The sequence below is a fragment of the Nanorana parkeri genome, unplaced genomic scaffold (assembly GCF_000935625.1).
Source record: "Nanorana parkeri isolate BGI_ZX_2015 unplaced genomic scaffold, ASM93562v1 scaffold212, whole genome shotgun sequence".
NCBI lineage: Eukaryota > Metazoa > Chordata > Amphibia > Anura > Dicroglossidae > Nanorana > Nanorana parkeri.
Window position 1 is genome coordinate 1,681,320 of NW_017306480.1, and position 19,814 is coordinate 1,701,133.

The window sequence follows — 19,814 nt, forward strand, 5'->3', positions numbered from 1 at the left end:
ATTGTCTGGCGGTTCTGCTGCCGTCAAAAAAACGAAAAAAAAAACCTCTCCAGGACGCTCCGGGAGTCTCCCGCTCCCGGCCGCCCAGGAGAGAAACACTGCTTTTTCTTTTTTTTTCTCCGTGTCTCCGTGTCAGAATAGAAAAAAAAAATTGCCCATTGGAATGCATTGCTAGATTCCTATTTGCAATAGCCAATAGTAAACTAGCATTGTACCCGCCCTCTGCTGATGGACCTGATGGAGAACTGCAGCAGAGGCCGAGTACAATGCTAGTTTACTATTGGCTATTGGCTATTGCAAACTAAAATAGACAATAGGAATCTAGCAATGCATTCCAATGGGCAAACATTTGTATTGTTTTCTATTCTGACATTGCTCTGTGTCAGAATAATAAAAAAAAAAGAAACGGCAGTGTTTCTCTCCTTGGCGGCCGGGAGCAGGAGACTCCCGGAGCGCCAGGGAGAGTTTGCTGTTTGGAGATCAGTGTCCCTGGTTAGCAGGTAACCAGGGACGCTGAACTCTCTGCAAGTGGCCGTAGCCAGCCGTAAGATCACGGCTGTCAGAAGCCGGCTCGGCCAGCTTCGGCTTTCAGCGCGGCTCAGCCGAGCTGAGGCATATGCGTTCGGCTAGACCACGTTCGGGAGCTGTACGGGCTATAGTGAATAGCTCGTACAGCAGCCCTTCGTTTCTACTGAACCGAAGGGGTTCTGGGGCCGAAGCTAGCCGAAGGATCGGCCGAAGCTATGGCTAGATCCTTCGGCAGCTTCGTGAATAGACCCCACTGTGTTTTAGCAACACCTCCACCTAGTTTTTTGGTGGTATTTTTTACATTTCACATTTGCACTTTTTTATACTTTCAGTTAGGTTTTAAAAAGGAAGGGTTTAGGGTTAAATAAAAGTGCTTAAATACTCTGTATGTACTCACTACAATTTGTTCGAGGCTTAGTAGGCTAGTAAAAGTATATATATCCTGTTCCCATACTCACTGCAGTATTATAGGGGCATTTTTCAGTGAAATAACTACACTTTATTTTTTTTTTTAATTAAGGGCTTGCTGGTATGCGTCCTTTTGAAAAAGGGTCTAGTGAAAGTGTTTAAATACTGTGTACATACTCACTACAATGTTTTGGGGGCTTTTTTGGTCAAATAAATACTCTGTAATGTGAATTTCTTGATTAAATCTGGCTCTTGTCTGTCCTACTCAAAAAAGGTCTAGTAAAACTGGTTAAATCCTGTGCAGGTGGTCAGTAAAGTATTTTGGAGTGCTTTTTCAGTAAAATAAATACACTGTAATATTAATTAAGCTGGCTGGTGTAGATGGAAAAGCAGCCTAGTGATGTATTTAAATATTATTATTATACAGCATTTATATAGCGCCAACAGCTTGCACAGCACTTTACAATAACTACTATGAACAAACTCACTACATTATTTTGGGGTCTTGTTTCAGTAAAATATACACTGTAATGTTCATTTATTAATTAAAATCTTGCAATGGAGGGAAAAAACTGAACTTACCAGTCAGTGAAGGTACATGGTCTATGGGGAGTCAGATGTAAATAGACATGTGTCAATTTACATCAGACTTCCACTGATCTGTAACAATCAGGACTGCCAAAATGGAACACTGTTCTGTTTTTGTTTTCTGGACCTGGACAGAGTCTGGGGTAATCAGATGTAAATTGACACATGTTCATTTGGATATGGCTGACCTTAGACTTTCATTGAGCTTCTGATCAGATCCACCCGAAAAAAATGACAGGCAGACCTGATTGGAATGCTTGTCTGAAATGGGCCTTAAACTGTGACCTACTAAAAGTTGTTTGCATAGGGGCTGATTTATAAACTGTTTGCACATATCTTTGCAATCAATATTTTCAGCACTGTGTGGTCACTAGGTGGAGCCAAGGAGCAGGGAAGAGCTTTACAAATGATTTACAAATTATCTCCACAGTGTGCATCCAGTCTGTGCAGTATGTCTGTATTTTTTCTATGAAATTATACATACTACTTTTGATTTGATTATAAACTTGTCTGGTTTCTCTCTTGTAATTTGTGACCTTGTAAATGTGCTTGAATGCTGTGAGGTGAGAGCCGGTAAAATATTTCTATCTGTTAGTCTCTGAAATAATACACTGACATTTTTAGGTGTGATTTGTTTTATTTAAATAACTTTATATAATTTTTATTTATAATTTAAGTTAAAATGTATTAGCTTTGCGTTAATTAGACCTAACCAAGCAGTTGTTTACAATCTTCTCAAGAGCTGCCTTTATTGTCCCAGCACCTCATTCCATCCACGCACCCACACCCCAGATTAATAAAATGCAGTCACAAATTCCCCCTGCTGCAGTTGAATGCCCTCCTTGACATGACATGTGCTGTGAGGCAGAACCAAGGTGAATCAAGCACATGTTGGTTCACCTATAGCCGGTGCTCCAGCCTGGACACTGAATAGTTAATTATTGTGATCACTAAAACAGTGCTTATACCCCAAAAATTCACCCTCACTGTTGGCGAGTTGGAACATGGACGGGACTGGGCCAGTGTTTTGCTCTCAGTACATTTTTCTACCCTTTTTGTCTGCTTTCAGTGACTGTTTGCCTCTCACTCCTTACATAAGAAGCAATAATCTGGCTCTGTGTGCGCTTCAGAAATCGCCATTTAAAAAAAAAATTGGAGACGTTTATATATCTTCTCTCACATACAAGGTGCAATTCTAGTGTCTAAGCGAGCAGATTTATCTTGCAAGACAATCGTTTCCTCATTTTTTATATTTTTGCTTGGAGACAAGGTGCTGTTTAGCCTAGGACTTTCTTTTTTTGTAAAGGTAGCTCTCAGGTTGCATTTTCATCCCTGTCCTGTTGCTTCAACTAGACAGGGGTGGCCTTAGAATAAAATAAAGGGGATTGCTCACAGTCAGTGACAGATATGGGAAAAGGTAGGGGGTGCCATTTGTTAAACACAGTTGTACCACATAAGTATGCAGTGACATTCAACATACAAAGTGGTCTATTCACTAAGCTGCCAAGGATCTAGCCGTGTTCTTCTCACTCACTGCTATTCGGCATCTATAAGAATAGGCCGAACAGCAGTGAGTAGCCTGCCGGAGGTTCGGCTCAGCTGATCCAGATGTTGGGTCGGCTGAGTCGAACTCCTTCTGCACTTCGGGTCGGCCGAACATGCTGAGCAAGCCGATGTACGGCTGATTTCAGACGATATACGGCTGAAATCAGCCGTACAAGCCTGAAGTGAATAGCCGAACAGTGTTCGGCTCACTTCACTTGGGGTTGGTTGTTCACTCGGCTGCCCTCGGCAGCTTAGTGAATAGACCCGAAAGAATAGCTGTGCCAGTGTCAAGAACAAGTGGCAAACCAAAGCTAACTTGCATAAAAGAAACCAGTCTTTGGTTTTCCCTCTGTGGTTATGCCCTCAATGCAGTGTAGCCAGACACCAATTAATATATGATTCTGATTTAAATTCACAATTTCTGGACCTTGCGATGGGTTCAAAAAATGACCAAGGCAGATATGCTCATGCCTAATTGCCACCACAGGGGTGTGGAATTCCTATCGCCCGATGCCCGGGACATGCAGTTTCGGGCGCCAGGCGAGTAGTTTTTTTGTACACTTAGCCCCGCTCTGGACAAGCAGAGCTAAGTGTACAGTGTGAAGCCGCCGCTCGTTTTCAAGTGATCTGATCACTTGTATGAAACGAGAAGCTGCAATTCTGTCCGTCCGTCCGCCCCCCCACCCCCCGCGGTTTTCGGGGTCCCCCGCTCCTCTGGCGGACCCGAGACCACGGAACCCGAGCTCACCATAGATCCCGCAGAGCAGACGAAAAACGTCCGTTTTTCGTCGCTCTGTGTTATCACTGAGACCGTGGCGCTGTAATCACAGCGCCACCTGTCAGGAACTACACAGAATGTCTGTTCTGTGTTGGAGGGCAGGTTCCATAAAGAGAACCTGTCACCTCCAAACTATAGAGGATTTTAAATCCCTATGTGATAGGAATAAAATTAGGTGGGGGGGAGTTAAAAATAATAAAAATTAAAAAAAGTTATAAAAAAGTAAAAAGTGACAATGTAAAAAATAAAATAAAAAAATGAAAACGAACCCCGCTGCCCCCGCCATCTGCATGCAAATAAACACACACATAGAACATTGTGTGTGTTCGTTGAGTGCTGCCGCCATTTCACTGTGCCATATTGTGGTAGCGAGGCAGCAGAAATCTCTCACACGCACAATGTGCATTAAAGGGCAAGTTCACTTTCCCAGGTAATATGGGAAAATTGAATTACCCGATCAAATCTGGCCCCCGTCTCTCCCAAAAACCCCCAGCCCCCGGCTATATTTACCTTTCGGCAAACAGTCCTTACCCTCCGCCGGTAAAGGTGTACTGTCCTCACCCCGTAATGTCCAGCGCAGTCCTGCCCTATGCATTTTGAATTTCACTTGCAAATTGCAAGCACTCATTGGTCAGTGTGGTCTGGTGACCACGCTGACCAATGAGAAGCGCTGTTTAGCACAGACCAATACAGTTTTGATTAGGGATGCACAGATACAGAGTATTTGGGCAAGTACTTGTACTCGCCCAAATGCTCGATATCTTCTCCAATACCGGAACATCTGGTCAGAGGAAGGTTTCCTCTGACCGGCAGTGCCGTAGAGGAACATGGAGCCAGCTCCCCGTGCAATCAGGAAGCAGGGCAGCGACTAATAACCCGCCTCCCAGTTTCCTGATTGGCCAGGAAGCCTGCTCCTTGCTGATTGGCTGGGAAGCCAGCTTCCCAGCCAATCAGCATCGAGACGGCTTCCTGGCCAATCAGGTCATTACTTGCCCGGGAAGCCTGCTCCATGCAAAAGGAAGCACCAATACTCGGTGAGTACCAAAAGCAAAATATCGGTACTCGTACTCTATACCCACAAACCGGCATTGGTGCATCCCTAGTTTTAATTCAAACTTTTTTTTTGTATTGGGATAAGTAGATTGTTATGAAGGACAAGTAGATTTGGTCCCCGCTTTAGCTCTTGGACAAGTAGTTTTTTCAAAAATTTCCACACCCCTGCACCATTATGCTAGGTCCCTTTCCCAGGCAGGTATGAGATATGATGTCATGATTTGCTAAAGAATGTGCTGTGCTTTGTTTGTACACATTTACATTCCCTGCATTTATGGTAGCCTAAGAATTCAAGTAAGCAGAAAATTGGATATTTAACAGAAAGGCCTTCTTTAGGAATTATGAGCCATTCCTAGATCCCACCGGATGCTAGTTTTTTGTGCACATCTGTTCAGAGTAAGCCATGTATATATTCTGAGAATGAATGTGTTTTATGTCATGTCATTTCATTGAGTAAAATGCAGAATATGTTTTATGTTATTTTGATTAATTAGGGCGATTTCGTATGAGTGGTTTAAAAGAAGAACTCTCATTTTCATCTTTAAATGATCGCACAGTTGTTGAAACCAATGTAAGCAGTTTGCATCCTCTTAAAAGTGAATGGGGGATTTCCTGTCCATATGGCACAACCACCGACCTCACCATTCTCAAAAGTAGCAGCCTTACTCATAAGCTAGAGAAAAAACTGGCCTGTGACTGTTGGTGTTTTTCAATGTTTGATCTGCCAACACACTTATCTGACAGCATGCTGAACACCTTCTAGTTGTAAAATAAGCACTGTTACTAATTAAGTTGGACTGAGCATATAACACCCATCTGACATTAGCTATAGACATAACACACAATGACTGAAAACTTGTGAGTTATTTTTAAACTTTCCCCTGTGCCTTTCTTTGATATTAACTCCTCATGTTAAATTGCTATCACCCCTTGACACCAGTTGAAAATCCAGTTTAGATTCGGCTTAGTAATGCTAACATTGGCAGCAGAAATGGTTGAGAGGGGAATCTAGCTATCTAGCTCTGGTTGAGGTAGGTATTCATACAATAAAATTAGTTAAGGCTCCTAGATAAATGATTATAGACTTAGAAAAGGCAAAACACCTATAATGCACAGAGGACACTGATAGATCCAAGGACTGACTGGAATACTGGTAGTCGTGATCATAATTTTTTTCTGCATTTGGTAATGGGGGACTCCACACAGAATAAAAATGCCTGGTAGACTTTGCTTATGTTCCGTTGTATACACTTGATGTTTTTTTTTTTTTGCTGAAGCAGTAACCAGTGGTGTGGTACCTGGGTTGCAATAGCTGCACAGCTGAAGCTAGGTCCTTTCCCAAGGAGGCACTGAGCCATTATGAGTGCTACCTTCACAGGCAATGTAAGAGTTTTGCAGGGTAGCAATGGGCTTGGTGCAAGGATGCTGCTTTACAGGTCCCTTGTGCTTTGTCATATGGCATCAGTTCAGGTCACATGACCAAGCAGCTTTGCCTTCCAGCACTTTTATTCACTTCCTTATGCTTTGTAAAACCACAGTGAAGCAGTAAGCTGAGGGAAAAAACACTCATCAAGGGATTGTGAAGTCAATAGCTACACAAGTGGAATAACTGCCAAATTACCTCTAATGACCAATCAAGCTGAATCATTTATTGTTTGGGCAAATTAAACAAGTTTGTCATCCAATGTATGTAAAGCTGCACAGCCAGGACCTCAATGTGAAACGTTTATTCCCAGGAATCTACAATGTTATAGGATGACAAGATCCACAGGCTCTCACATATTTTGCCAAAAAGGCTTAATCATGGAGACAGGAATCTGTCTGGTCATTAAAAGGAACAACCCATTTGTACTAATTTTTCCAAAACAATCCGTTTTGTCATTGTAAGCAACAACCCATATGTGTAAACATTTTCTCAGTTTTTGTTTGAAATAACCCTCATTGGTCCTGAACGTCCAAGAAGAAAATAAAAAATGCATTTTTTTCCTTCTGCAGTACACATCTGGAAACAAAGAGCAGACACACATACATAGCTGCTCACTTTATCAAAGACACTTGTCACTTGTAAATGTTCTGTTCAGCCATGGAAACGGTTGACCTACTAGCTCCCTACTATTTCCTCACAATGTGGTTAGATTTACTATTGTCAAACTAATGAAGTCAGCTAGCAGACTATTTATTGCCTTTAGTGCCCCAGAGTAGATTTATGACTTATTTAAATGGTGGTACATGAAGCTTAAAGGTACAGAAGGCTGATTAACATACCAAAACAGCCATCAAACTACTCATGCATGAGGCTTACAAATTTACATCCACAATGGCAGAGAAGATTCACAGTGACATAATGGAAGCCTTGTGTCTAAGAAAAGCAGAGATAAAAGTGGAATAGGATAGGACATCAGGAATTATGAGGCCACCAGTTCAAAGCATAATATGCTTTATGAGAAATATGTAAATTTGGGTGTTGATATCTAATTTTTCCATAAATCTTAACATCTTAATTCTAAACATGCAGAGTGGATGAACCGCTGAGCCTAAATGCAGTTTATTTTAATAGGGTTAGTGGACAGGAATTTAGTATTATGTAGTAAAACATGTTCCCCTGTAAGGGAACCTTATTTAAAATATATTCAGCTCCTAACACTAAGAGCCAATTTACACAAGCCACTGTGCAAAATGCACTGCAGCTGGTGTTTGGTGCCCAACACAGTGCCGATGTGCGGATCCCAGCATATTGCACTGTGTACTTTTTTTTGGTACACAAGTCCCATTTTATTAAGTTATACAGGCACAGCGGGGTGTGAGGTGGTTGTACTGCATCACAGCTCACTGTGATGGAAAAAAGTAAGGCATGCCATACTTTTCAGTGCACAACAATGCATTGTTTTGGTGTGAACTGAGCCCATCCGTGACAAGGTAAATTGCCTTGTCTTGTGTTGGGGCTGCGCAGCCCCAAAGCATATGGTGTGAACCCACCCTTACTTGCACATAAAACTGTTCATATGTATGAATACATTATCCTCATGTATCCTAGAGATAGCTGACTAACAGTTAAGTACATAGATTTTAAGCAATCAGGATAATGTCCAACTTTCCAAGGCAAGAAACTGGGGCACCTTTTAGTGTAAATTATGTACGATGCCACCAGTTATGCAGACCACAAAAAAAGTAATGCACAAAAAATGACTCAGAAACTCAAAACTCAGTTTTGCTTTTTTTAGCAATGCTTTTAATTTTCAAAACTCCTAAAATATATATAGAGGAGGCTTTGATGAACTCAAATTCATGGTTTATTAGTCATCATATCACACTCTTCAAAATATTCCAGCTGTGTATAACCAAAACCCCATATTTAAAAATAGATGGATCTGTCCTTAGGAGCTAAAAACAACCCCACAAACAGCTGCACCATACCAGTTGTTTTAATTAACAGGTATTCTTTTACCAAAAACAGTAACTTCAGATTTTTTTCTAAGAGGTCACACAGGGCTTCTTAACTGAAAGAAGCTCAGTTATAAAGGATGGGTTATGCAGTTAATGGCATAATTTAGTTATAAAGGATGGGTTATGCAGTTAATGGCATAATTTATGTATAATGCATTACCTACTGAAATATTTTTTTTGATTCACTAAGGGGTCTATTCACAAAGCTGCCAAAGGATATAACCATAGCTTCCGCTGATCCTTCGGCTAGCTTCGGCCCCAGGACCTCTACCGAAGGGCTGCTGTACTGGCTATTCACTATGGCTCCAGTCACTTGCATGCAGAGACAGATCAGCGTCCCTGGTTACCAGGTAACCAGGGACGCTGATTTGTCAGTACGCTGAGAACCCGGTGGAGCCACTGTGATATCACGGCGGCTTCGCTGAGTTCTCAGTGTGTAATGACAGTTCAGCGTCCCCTGGTTACCCAGTGACCAGGGGATGCTAAACTGTCATGAGAGCTTGTCGGAGCCGGCAGTGATATCAAAGCCGGCTCTGCTAAGATCTCATCGTAATGACAGAACAGCGTCCCTGGTTACCGGGTAACCAGGGACGCTAATCTGTCATTACGATAAGAGCTTATCGGAGCCGGCTTTGATATCACCGCCGGCTCCAACAGGCTCTCATTGTAATGACAGCTGGTCCCGGCCAATAGAAAACAGTTGGGTGGAGCTAGCTGTGACTGCTAGCTCCACCCAATCGCTTTCTACATTTTTCCCTACTTTTTTAAACAGTTTTTCTGTTCTCTGTACCACAGAGGTACCGAACAGAACAGCCGAGCCGAATGCCGCCAGGAGGCATTCGGCTATTTACTCACTGCTGTTCGACCTCTATGAGAATAGGCCGAACAGCAGCGAGTAGCCTGCTGGAGGTTCGGCTCAGTTGATCCAGATGTTGGATCAGCTGAGTGAACTCCTTCCCCGAACCGCAGCAAGCCGATGTACGGCTGATTTCAGTCGCTGTACAGCTGGAATCCTATTGGCTATTTCATTTTGCAGAGCGTCCGGGGGAGGAATGACAGATGGCGTTCCTGGTTACCATGTAACCAGGAACACCATCTGTCATTACACACTGAGAACACGGAGATCGCTCTCAGTGTGTAATGACGCTCATCTCTCTGAAAGTGGCCGGAGCCAGCCGTGAGATGACGGCTGGCTCCGCCCAGCTGTCAGAAGCAGGCTGCTCGCCCAGCTTCGGCTTTCGCCTTGGCTCAGTCGAGCCGGGGCATATGCCTTCAGCTCGACTTAGCCGCTCGGCCGACTTCTGGAGCTGTACGGGCTATACTGAATAGCACGTATAGCAGCCCTTCGGTTCTAGTGCACCAAAGGGGCCCTGGGGCCGAAGCTAGCCGAAGGATCAGCCGAAGCTACGGCTAGATACTTCGGCAGCTTAGTGAATAGACCCCATAGTGTGTTATATGAAAAACTTAACAAACTGATTAGAAATATATTTGGAGATGGAATAACAAAAATTGCTAAAATGACTTTAACATCTTAGTGACTTCTTCACAGTGAAAACAATTGGTGTAAAGTTGTTGCAAATTTACAAAATCTATAACATGGGTATTATTGAATTGTTTCCATCTTTGTGTGAAATCCATCAATACAATTGGATTTTCTCAAGAAAAAGATGGCAAATGATGCAGTTTGACAGATGTCAGCAAAATGCTAGGATAGGATGCATGGTACAAAGAGCCCAGCCTAACACAATTCAGGCCAATAAGAGTTTATAGTAATAAGGAACTAGACATTAATTCCTTATGAAAGGTAGGCTCTTGTATTATGGACTACAGTGCACATCATCTTGTATATCTGGTTTCCCTTTAAAATAACCATATTGACAGATGTGCTACTCAAAGCCTTTTCAACTGATTTGTTACAGCTCTGCTTTGTGGTCAAAATGGTAATTATAAAGAAACCATCAATATTTCTAGAATTAGTATTGATTCAGACTTGTCACTTTCTCTTTGCTTCGTATATTCTTGAAGCCTCTTATTCTGTGGCTACAGCTTTTATTGACATGATTTACCATAAATTTCCTAAAGACCCTGCATTTGGTGTATTATTTAGGGGCCTAATCAGTAAATGTCCTGTGTTTCCTCGGTGTAAGACATGCAGTCCTGCAGAGTTAATTAAAAGGCAGGGCGATATTTAATACTGATGCTACTTTGCACATTGTAATTGAACTCAGGCAAAACCTAAAATTGCTCATTGAAGGTTCTACTGCAATCCTGCCCTTATCCTTGTGCTCCAGATTTCTGTTTGCTGTACCATTTCCACACAATCCAGGTGCTCAGTACAAAGTCTAGCCCACTCTGTCTCTTTCTCATGTAATCCTTTATGCCATTCCATCTTTATCACTGGGAACTTCCTTCCAGCAATACAGTTGTTTACTGGCATTACAACTTACTATATTCAATCATTGTACCAACTCTTACACTTATAATACTGTCTCTGTCTGTGCTCAGTGCTGAATTATAATATTTTACTTTATGATGCAATTGTATATTATACTTCACTTTTTCCTCAGACAGAGTACGAATGGGCCAAAGTAAGAGGTTTAGCTTTGTCTCGAACTTTGCCATTTCAGAGAAATACTGCATATTGGAGTCCACAGGGAAGGCAAAATGAAGGTGTTATTGCATGAATTTAAGGGTGTCGTCGGCTTCAAGCAGATCCTTAGGTGTAGAGAGACATCATTTAATTTAGTTTTAAAAACTTTTTTCAAGTATTTTTCTGTGTGTAAATCAAGTGTATAATTTAAAAATATGTTATACAGTACAATATATCATTCATTTATTTTTGATCCTGGTAAAAACCACTCTGCACTTTCTTTAAATGTTTACTAAAGTGCCCTTTGCATTGGTGCATTACATTAACATGGGGTAAAACATGTATAACTGCAGCACTGTTAAGGGGGCCCTAAAGTTTCCCTTATTTTGACTGGATAAAAACATACTACTCTGGTCAGTGAATTACTACTTATCCAAGCACGCTTTTCTTGGTTACATATAAATTAACCTTAGAGTATATTGTGAAATGTATTTTTATTGTAGTGCTGCATTGTAAGTATGTTATTACACATTCTTACATTTTTCCCAGGCTAAATTCTAGTTTGTAAATAATTCAAATGATACCAGCTTGTCTTATGACAATGTCATAGACAAAGATGTACAAGAGCTAATCCTATAAAACACAATGACATTGGCAAACAGTTTCAATACGGTAAGGAAAATACTGTTATTACACACACAAAAAATACTGTACGGACTCACCAGCTAATACAATTAACAAGGACGCTGCAAATATATTTACGCTCCATCCTTCTGGATGCTATAAATCACACAGCAGAAAATGCCATTATATGTAAATTATTTTTTTTCCTTCTTGTAGTGAAAAGCTGTGGCAGCTGGAAAGATGTAAATAATTTCCCTTGGTAGTTAAGGTTAACTCAAGGATTAGAATGGACACATGTTCATGGGTTTTGTAAGACAGGCAAGAACTTAACATACTGAAAAAATATTTTCATGTATAAACACTTTATTCCTTGTCTTTATTACTTGCACCATTACTAATAAGTGGTTGAATCGCAGAATAATGCCTACAAATGCATAGCTATTTTTTACTAGATTGGCTGGAGTAGACTACTCTGAAGAAGCCAAGGCACCCGAAGGAACTGAACATCCAATGCTTTCTGGTCAGGAGGTCACATGACAAGATTTCACAATCTGAAATCCTGAAAAATCACAGGGCTATATTAGGCATTACTAAAACATCAGATTCCAGACAACCAGAGGACCACAAACAGAAGTACAGACAGATACAAAAAAGGATCCCACAGCTCTACTTGCTGGCTGGACAAAAGCATACATCATATTCATATGCAGTTTAAAAAAAAATATTTATTTGATTAAAGAAAAATATATATTTTATATATATTATTTGTTTTGTTATGGACACAACACATGAAAAAATGAAATATGTAAAAAAGGGCTACATGTTTATTTTGAAAGCATGTAAAAACGAATACTTAGGGGGTGTATTTATAACTTATATAATTTGCACTGTCATTCACCCTACTAATCTTTCTGAACATTTGTTCTTCGTGAATAGATGTAAAAATTATCATCTTGTGCCCCTGTGATGAGAAAGATCTTGGAGCCCATCCACTCCACTATGTTTTCTCGGATAGCCCACTTGATGTACCTCTCCTGAGATAAAAGGCCATATAGACCAGTGTCAATCAAATACGGTGCCCAAACACTCACAGCCCTTTACTGTGGTGATGCTAGACAGTATGCTTGATATGGACTGTTACCATGTATGGAAGCAAAAGGAAATAATTTAAAAATGTTGCTAAAAGATAAAACACACAAAAACAGGAAACCAAACCTCAAACTCAGCAGAATAGCTATGTACTTACTAAAAATACTGTGTAGTTTTCCTTTAATGAAAGCTCATAAGCTGGAAGAGTGTGCCTCAGCATCTATTATTTTAATGACCTATCATGCTCGACTGAATGTGACTGACAGTGCTCTACCAGTAACATTAAGAATTGTCCTCTCTGAGCCAATACATATTGGAAAACAAAATAATGACTCAAGTCTCAATGAGAACTCACTGAGCTGGAGATAGATTGCAAAAGCTCCATCAACATCCTCACAGGTACATATCAATTAACACAGTCCCTGAAACAGAGCTCAACCCTCTGTATAAATTTGTATTCTTAATGATGAAATGATGCTAGCAAACTGTTTTTTTTTATTTGTCTTGCATGTGATTGGTACTCTTTGCAAAGTGAATTTCCACCACATTCACTAAGCTAAAGAAAAATTCCCTTGCAACATGAGCAGCCAATTTGCCTTTAGTAAATCAAGCCCTCTGAGTCCCTGAAACAGAGCTCAACCCTCTGTATAAATTTGTATTCTTAATAAAAGCTTTTTAAACTGGGATGTTCCATACTAAATGTGCAGCTATAACTTATGGTAAGAAAGCCTAGTGTGTGTGATACCCTACATGTCCATTGGGCCCAATAAATATAAACAAAATGCAATTGCTAAATCTTTAAGGTTTTGTCCCTGGCACTATTACAATATTTCCAAATGGCATATATATCTTTCAATTTTTTTTTGTCATTTCTATTTACTTCTCCTTTAAAGGTTAACATCAGAGTAGATGCTATGCAACAACAACAACAAATAATTGCTCCTGTAAAAAAATCCTTAGCGCTACATTTCATTAACTATGGTAATATAAGGACAATATGCAAATGTCATAAAACGCTGTGGCTTTTGAGTGGGAATATTTATGAAAAATGACCAATAATAAATGATGGTTTGCCGCAGCCTGTATATAAATAAATCTGTCTCAATATAATATAGGATCTAAAAATAATCAGATGTGCAGGTCCGCATACAAAATGTAATTTTTTACTGGCACCCTTCAGAAAGTGCAGGTTGCTTTCCCAAAGCGAATCAGATTTTTAATCACTTCTGAAAATGCAATTACATTTTTAGTGAGAAGAGAGAGATGTTGAACTCTGCAATCTGCTCTTGTGTAGTAGTGAGTAGACAAAGGTTCACACCAGGATTTCTGCTAAATATTGTTTACTTGCTTCTTGCCAGTAGAATCATTTCTCTGTCAAATTTTGTGTTTACCAGATGTAAGGGACGTGAACCGAAACCAAGAACTGACATGCTAAACCTCTCACATGAGATGAAAGAGCAGCCTTTGTCAGTGTGTCTTTCATAAATTAACTTAGAGCTTCTAGATAGGTCTGTCAGTGGTCTGGTAATCTAGGTGTGTTTTATGCAGACAACTGATGGTAATTGAGAACGGTGTAAAAAGCCAGCCTGACTGGTGGACAGCTGAATATCCATCATGCTGTTCAGCTGCCACTGCCTCTTCTGAATATAAGGTGCTTTCTTGAATAATTAACAACTGCAAGCAATCAGTTAGATTTTGAAGACTTTAAAGAATCACATTGATTCTTTTCTTTCTCAGTACAAATATATTGGAGCTAAAAATCACCCCCAATTGACAGTTTGCGGTTGCCTTTTTTTACATGGTATAACTAAAAGCTTGAGTCCTTGCATACAGTATATATACAAATGATATTAATAAGGAGGTATGTATTCACTAACAAATAATTAATAACTGTGTTTTAAAGACATCTATTTTAACCCCTTCCTGCTCACTGTTTTTTTTTTTTTAACAATCCACAGCACTGGACATTACAGTAGTATTAAAGTTTTTACATTTATCTATTGCTAGCAAGCAGTAGATATATGCCCCAACATTAAAAAAAAAAAGGCAAAATTGGCAAATAGGTAATAACACCTGTGCCGCTCACTCCCAGCTGTAGAACCCAGCTTCCCAAATGGCCGTGCAGGAGGAAGTTTGTGCGAGCGCATGCACACTCAGTATCACCAGAGGGAGAGGAGGAGAGACACAGTGTAAGTGAATGCACATAGCCGGGAGCGTGAATGCAGGACAAACTCCATGGGACACAGGAAAACATAGCAGTCTGCGTTGGATCAGCAAGCTTCGCCAGCGCTGGAGGGACTGTTGGAAACGAGTGGAAGGAAGAAGATCAGGAGGCATCACATAAGGTAAGTTCTTAAAGCAGCATGGGAGCCCCCCATTAAGTGTATATCGAGTGTTTAATGTCACTTTAATAAATGCCCCCTTTGAGAGCCAGCAGCCAATGGTTACTGGTTATTGAATGGTTACTGATCATAATTCACTATGACACTTGCAAGCTGAAGTTTTAATTGACAAGATACGCCTTTGGTCATCTGGCTGCTTGTTACAGAGATATAATTTTGTCAGCCTATAAAAAATTTTTTGTTTTTTTTGCTTCAATACATTTTTGTCATCTTAAGTAATAGATAATAAATAAAATGGGTAATGAATTAAATTACAAATGAGTGACGCCATACCATTTTACATATTACATTGTACTCCATATCTACCAATGGATGACACCATATGATTGTAATACTGCAATGTACTCCGTATCGACAATTGGGGACAACATACCATCATATACAGTATATTACAGGCTGATATACTTCCTAGATCCCATGCTGTATAATACAATATTATCATGATGCATCACTGCTCCTATTGGCAGAACCTGATTTTTATTAAAACATTGTACCAAAAAAAACTTCTACACTCTTAGAAAAAATATAAAAATAATTTAGGTATGCAAATCAATCATAACGTTATTGATAAGTTAACCAATGCATGATAATGCTGATAAATTTGACCGGGCATCTAGGCATTAATAAACGATGGTCACGTAAGGGTTGAATATCAGCTTTGACTTGGTATCAGCCTCTTGTTATCCCTTGGTAAACTTACGTGGGGAGAGGGAGAGGCAGCACTAGGAGCCATCTGGTCTTTGTTGCATGCTAAGAGGAAACATCCGAACAGGAGGAGAGAGAAGAAAAAGCAAAGGGATTAGCTTATCAGTCTGCTGTTGCTGCTACTATACCCAATCAAAGGCTGGGGGACCAAGGAAAAAAATCAGGTCGCCAATATGGCTGCTGTCTTGCAGAGCTGTATAAACCTCAAGACTGGATAGATAGAATACAAATTCTTAAATAGGCAAATAAGCTCCCATATCTGTATTCAAACTATGTATTTCATGCTTGCAGGCAGCTCTGAAGGCAACTTGATTACAGGCTGTAACCACTTTCCTATTTTCACAAATCCTTGTGTCGGGCATTCTGAATATGTCAGCAAAGAGTTACATAAAACATATAACTGAAGATAACTAAGGCTGAGGCATAGTTATATGAGACATAGGTGGGAAGTATATTGACAGAAGTAAAGCCTACTCTCATTGGTGCTATGAGTAAATATATACTAAGAAAGTTGATAGAACTCTTATCTTGCAGCAAAAGGATTCAAAACGTGCTTAGGGCTCTTGTGTTACAGCACTGGGGTAATAGGTTCATTATCAATATGGATATTATCTAGGTTTCCTTCTGGGGTACTCTAGCTTCATCCTATAATTCAAAACATACTGGTAGGTTAAATGGCCTCTATCCAAAACTGGGTGTTTAAGCCTGTAGCAGGATTTAAAAAAAACAATTATCTTTCAGTGATCTGACTAATAAAAGGAAATCAAGTGGTCTGGTTTTGGATTACTCGTCCTTGATTATTGGACCTTGCTCATCATCATTCCTCTTTCCTGTATCCTATTGAGTAAGCCTTTTTGCCTAATGTTTTGGTGTTATTCAGGTACAAATTAAACTTCAGAAAGAATCAAGAAGTTCGAAAAGCCAGAATACCCTCATTAGAGGTGGGACAAATGTACCCCAAGCACTTTCTGAGTTCAGTTTAGGATATAATTGTACATTTACAGACTTGAAACACTGGCTGTGTTGCTAGGATACAGAAAGGTCATATTAGGAAAGTGCTGCTGAATATTAAGAATGATTCAGAGACTAGCTTGTATTATTATACCCCATAGACTTTTATCACAGGTATAATTACCAGGTTTTATGACAGCTCTCTTCTCTCTTTATAAAGTGGAAGTCTTAGTTGATTTTTTGTTTCTGTAGCATACTGCCCCTACTCCAGCTCTAATATTCACATCTTGTTCAAGTGATTGTCAAGCATCAGTAGTGGCCAAGAAATAATGTAGCTAATCGGTTCACTAAAGGGTGAAGAGTTTGGAGGAGGCAGAGAAGTAAAATATCTACGGGGGTTATTCACAAAACTGCCAAACTTTCTGCATGCTTTGGCTGTCACTTCGGTTCAGTCGAGCCGAAGCATATGCGTTTGGCTCGGCTGCCTTCGGCTACTGTATGGGCTATTGTGAATAGCCTGTACAGCAGCCCTTCGGTTCCTCTGAACCGAAGGGCAGAGGTGGCCTAAGAGAGCTGAAGGATCAGCCGAAGCTATGGCTGGATCCTTTGGCTCCATAGTGAATAAACCCCTTGGTCAAAATAGCTGATTTGGAAAAAAATCTTCAATTCAGTTCACTTCCCAGTTCAGCTATGTTGTCCTAGATTGTTTACTTCTCCTGACTTCTCCAAACTCTTCACCCTTTTGTGAATAGACCTGCTAAAGTTATTATAGGCAATAGATGAACACATACCATCGCTCACTCACTTCTTGATCATCTCCCTGCAGAGAGTGGTGACTGTCAGTCACAGCACCCTGCAGGGATTCCCCTCTCCGATCCTCCAGCGCTGACTGGAGGAATGGACAGGGAAGGCTGCGGGCACAGCTGGCTCTGCTTCTAGATAGGCACAGCCAGCTGTCATTCACGCAGCTGGGTGGACCTCAACAGGATTGTTGGGATCTGTCCCGGCTGTGGCAGTCTCAGTATACTGCGAGCTGTAGCTTGCAATATACTGAGCTTTGGGTCATGGGAGGACGCTAGTATATGTCTTCCCGTGACCCTTAAGAGAACTATGGGGAAAAACACTTACACCATAGTTCTCTTTTAAGTGTTTCTAATTATACTACTTTTACCTTTACTACTATGATGCTTTAGTTCTTTTGGGAGCTTATATTACGTTTGAGGGAAAATATAAATCTAAAAATATGAATAACATTTTATACAAACTTTTAAATAATATTTTAAATGTTGCTGTGCTAAAACATTTGTCAGGTACAGTAACTAAATAACACATACATGTTTTATATATACGATTTTAATTTGTCTAAAAAAACTCTTAAGACACCTGGAAGTGTTGCATCTGGCAACAAGAGCACAAAATAGGTGAAAATGAAAACTAGCACAGAAGACACTAAAACCTTATATAACTGACTTACTGTGAAGACAAAACACTTGCTGTTCACATTTATTTTAGTCTGTAGTATGAGACCTAAAGGCAAGGGCATATGCAACATAGGGAGTATTTTAAGTAAAGTATCCTACCCTGAAATCTGCCTGACATGGTTGACCATGTTAAAACGGCAGGTCGCACGCTTTTATTTCGCCAAACATAGCACTTTTTCAGTTTCCAGTTATGTCCCTCTCTTGCACTCATTATTGAGGCCCTAGCCATTGCACTCAGCCACAAGACCCTTTCTTTGATTTATGAGTTAGTGCTCATTCACAGCAGATGTGATGTTGCTGTGATGGCAGCTACCAGTGCAGTTCCAATGTACAGACAAGGTAATGTGTGCTGAAATAAAGTACTGCAAAAAAAAAATATGCCTGAATTTATAAGTGTTATGCTAGTTCAATGGGTACCTGATGGAGAACTTCAGGTCCCCTCGGCTGATTGACAGCAGCAGTGGGTGGGTGCAATAGCTAGTTTGCTATTGGCTATTGAAAAGTGAAATAGCCAATAGGAATGTAGCTATGCATTCCTATGCTGTTTTTTTTTTTTTTTTTCTGACTGCTGGCGGCTCCGATGTCAGAAGGAAAAAGAAACAAACAACAGAGCAGGGAAAGGTTTACTCTGCTCGATCGAAAGCTTCGGCTTTCACCTCGGCTCAGTCAAGCCTAGGCATATGTCTTCAGCTCGACTGAGCTGCTCGGCCAACTTCGGGACATGTACGGGCTATAGTGAATAGCCCGTACAGCAGCCCTTCGGTTCTACTGAACCGAAGGGGTCTTGGGGCCGAAGCTAGCCAAAGGATCAGCCGAAGCTACGGCTAGATCCTTTGGCAGCTTAGTGAATAGACCCCTATGAAAATAGACGTTGTACAATGTTTATTTTAGTGCACATCTATTTCTGTAACAATAATTGGGATTTAAACGTTGTGACAGGCTCATTTCTAGTTCATCCATGATGTACCCATACCTATCCCAGGTCCACCCAGCTTAAGCTATATTGTCTACAAAAGCCCCTCTGTGTTTTCTTGCCCCTTTCAGAGTTTAAGAATCAGAGCTATTCCACACAAAAATTTGTGGTTATAATAGCATAATAAAACGATACTTTTTTTTTTTCAGTAGCTCTCTAGCTACCCAAATTTGATAGTACTACATAAATGGTTAATATAGCTTCTATTAAAAATACTTCTTGCCTAATAGATTTTCCTAAGCATAAAGCTGATTAGTATTATCATGCTTAGCAAGCTACAGCATGACCACTGTTAATGACACTTCTGTCTGATTAGAAGCCGTTTCCTATCAGTTTCTCTCAAGGGAGATGTTTGTGCAGCTTGAACCCAGAACAATTAGAAGAATCCTTGCATAGGGTCAGTTGATTATAAACATGTGATTGGATGGCCATTTTTCCATATGGCAACGATCCTGTTTATCTTAATCTAAATAATACTGCTGATTTTCCCTGACTTGCAGGCAGCGACCCTCTACAGCTACAGTATTGACTGATTTGATATTTAAATGTGAAAATATTGTCGACGCTGTATTTCATAAGAAATGTCACGGCAGACTAGGAAGAGATAGCACGCTGTCAGATTCAAAATGATAGATTCGCAAAAAAAAAACCTCTT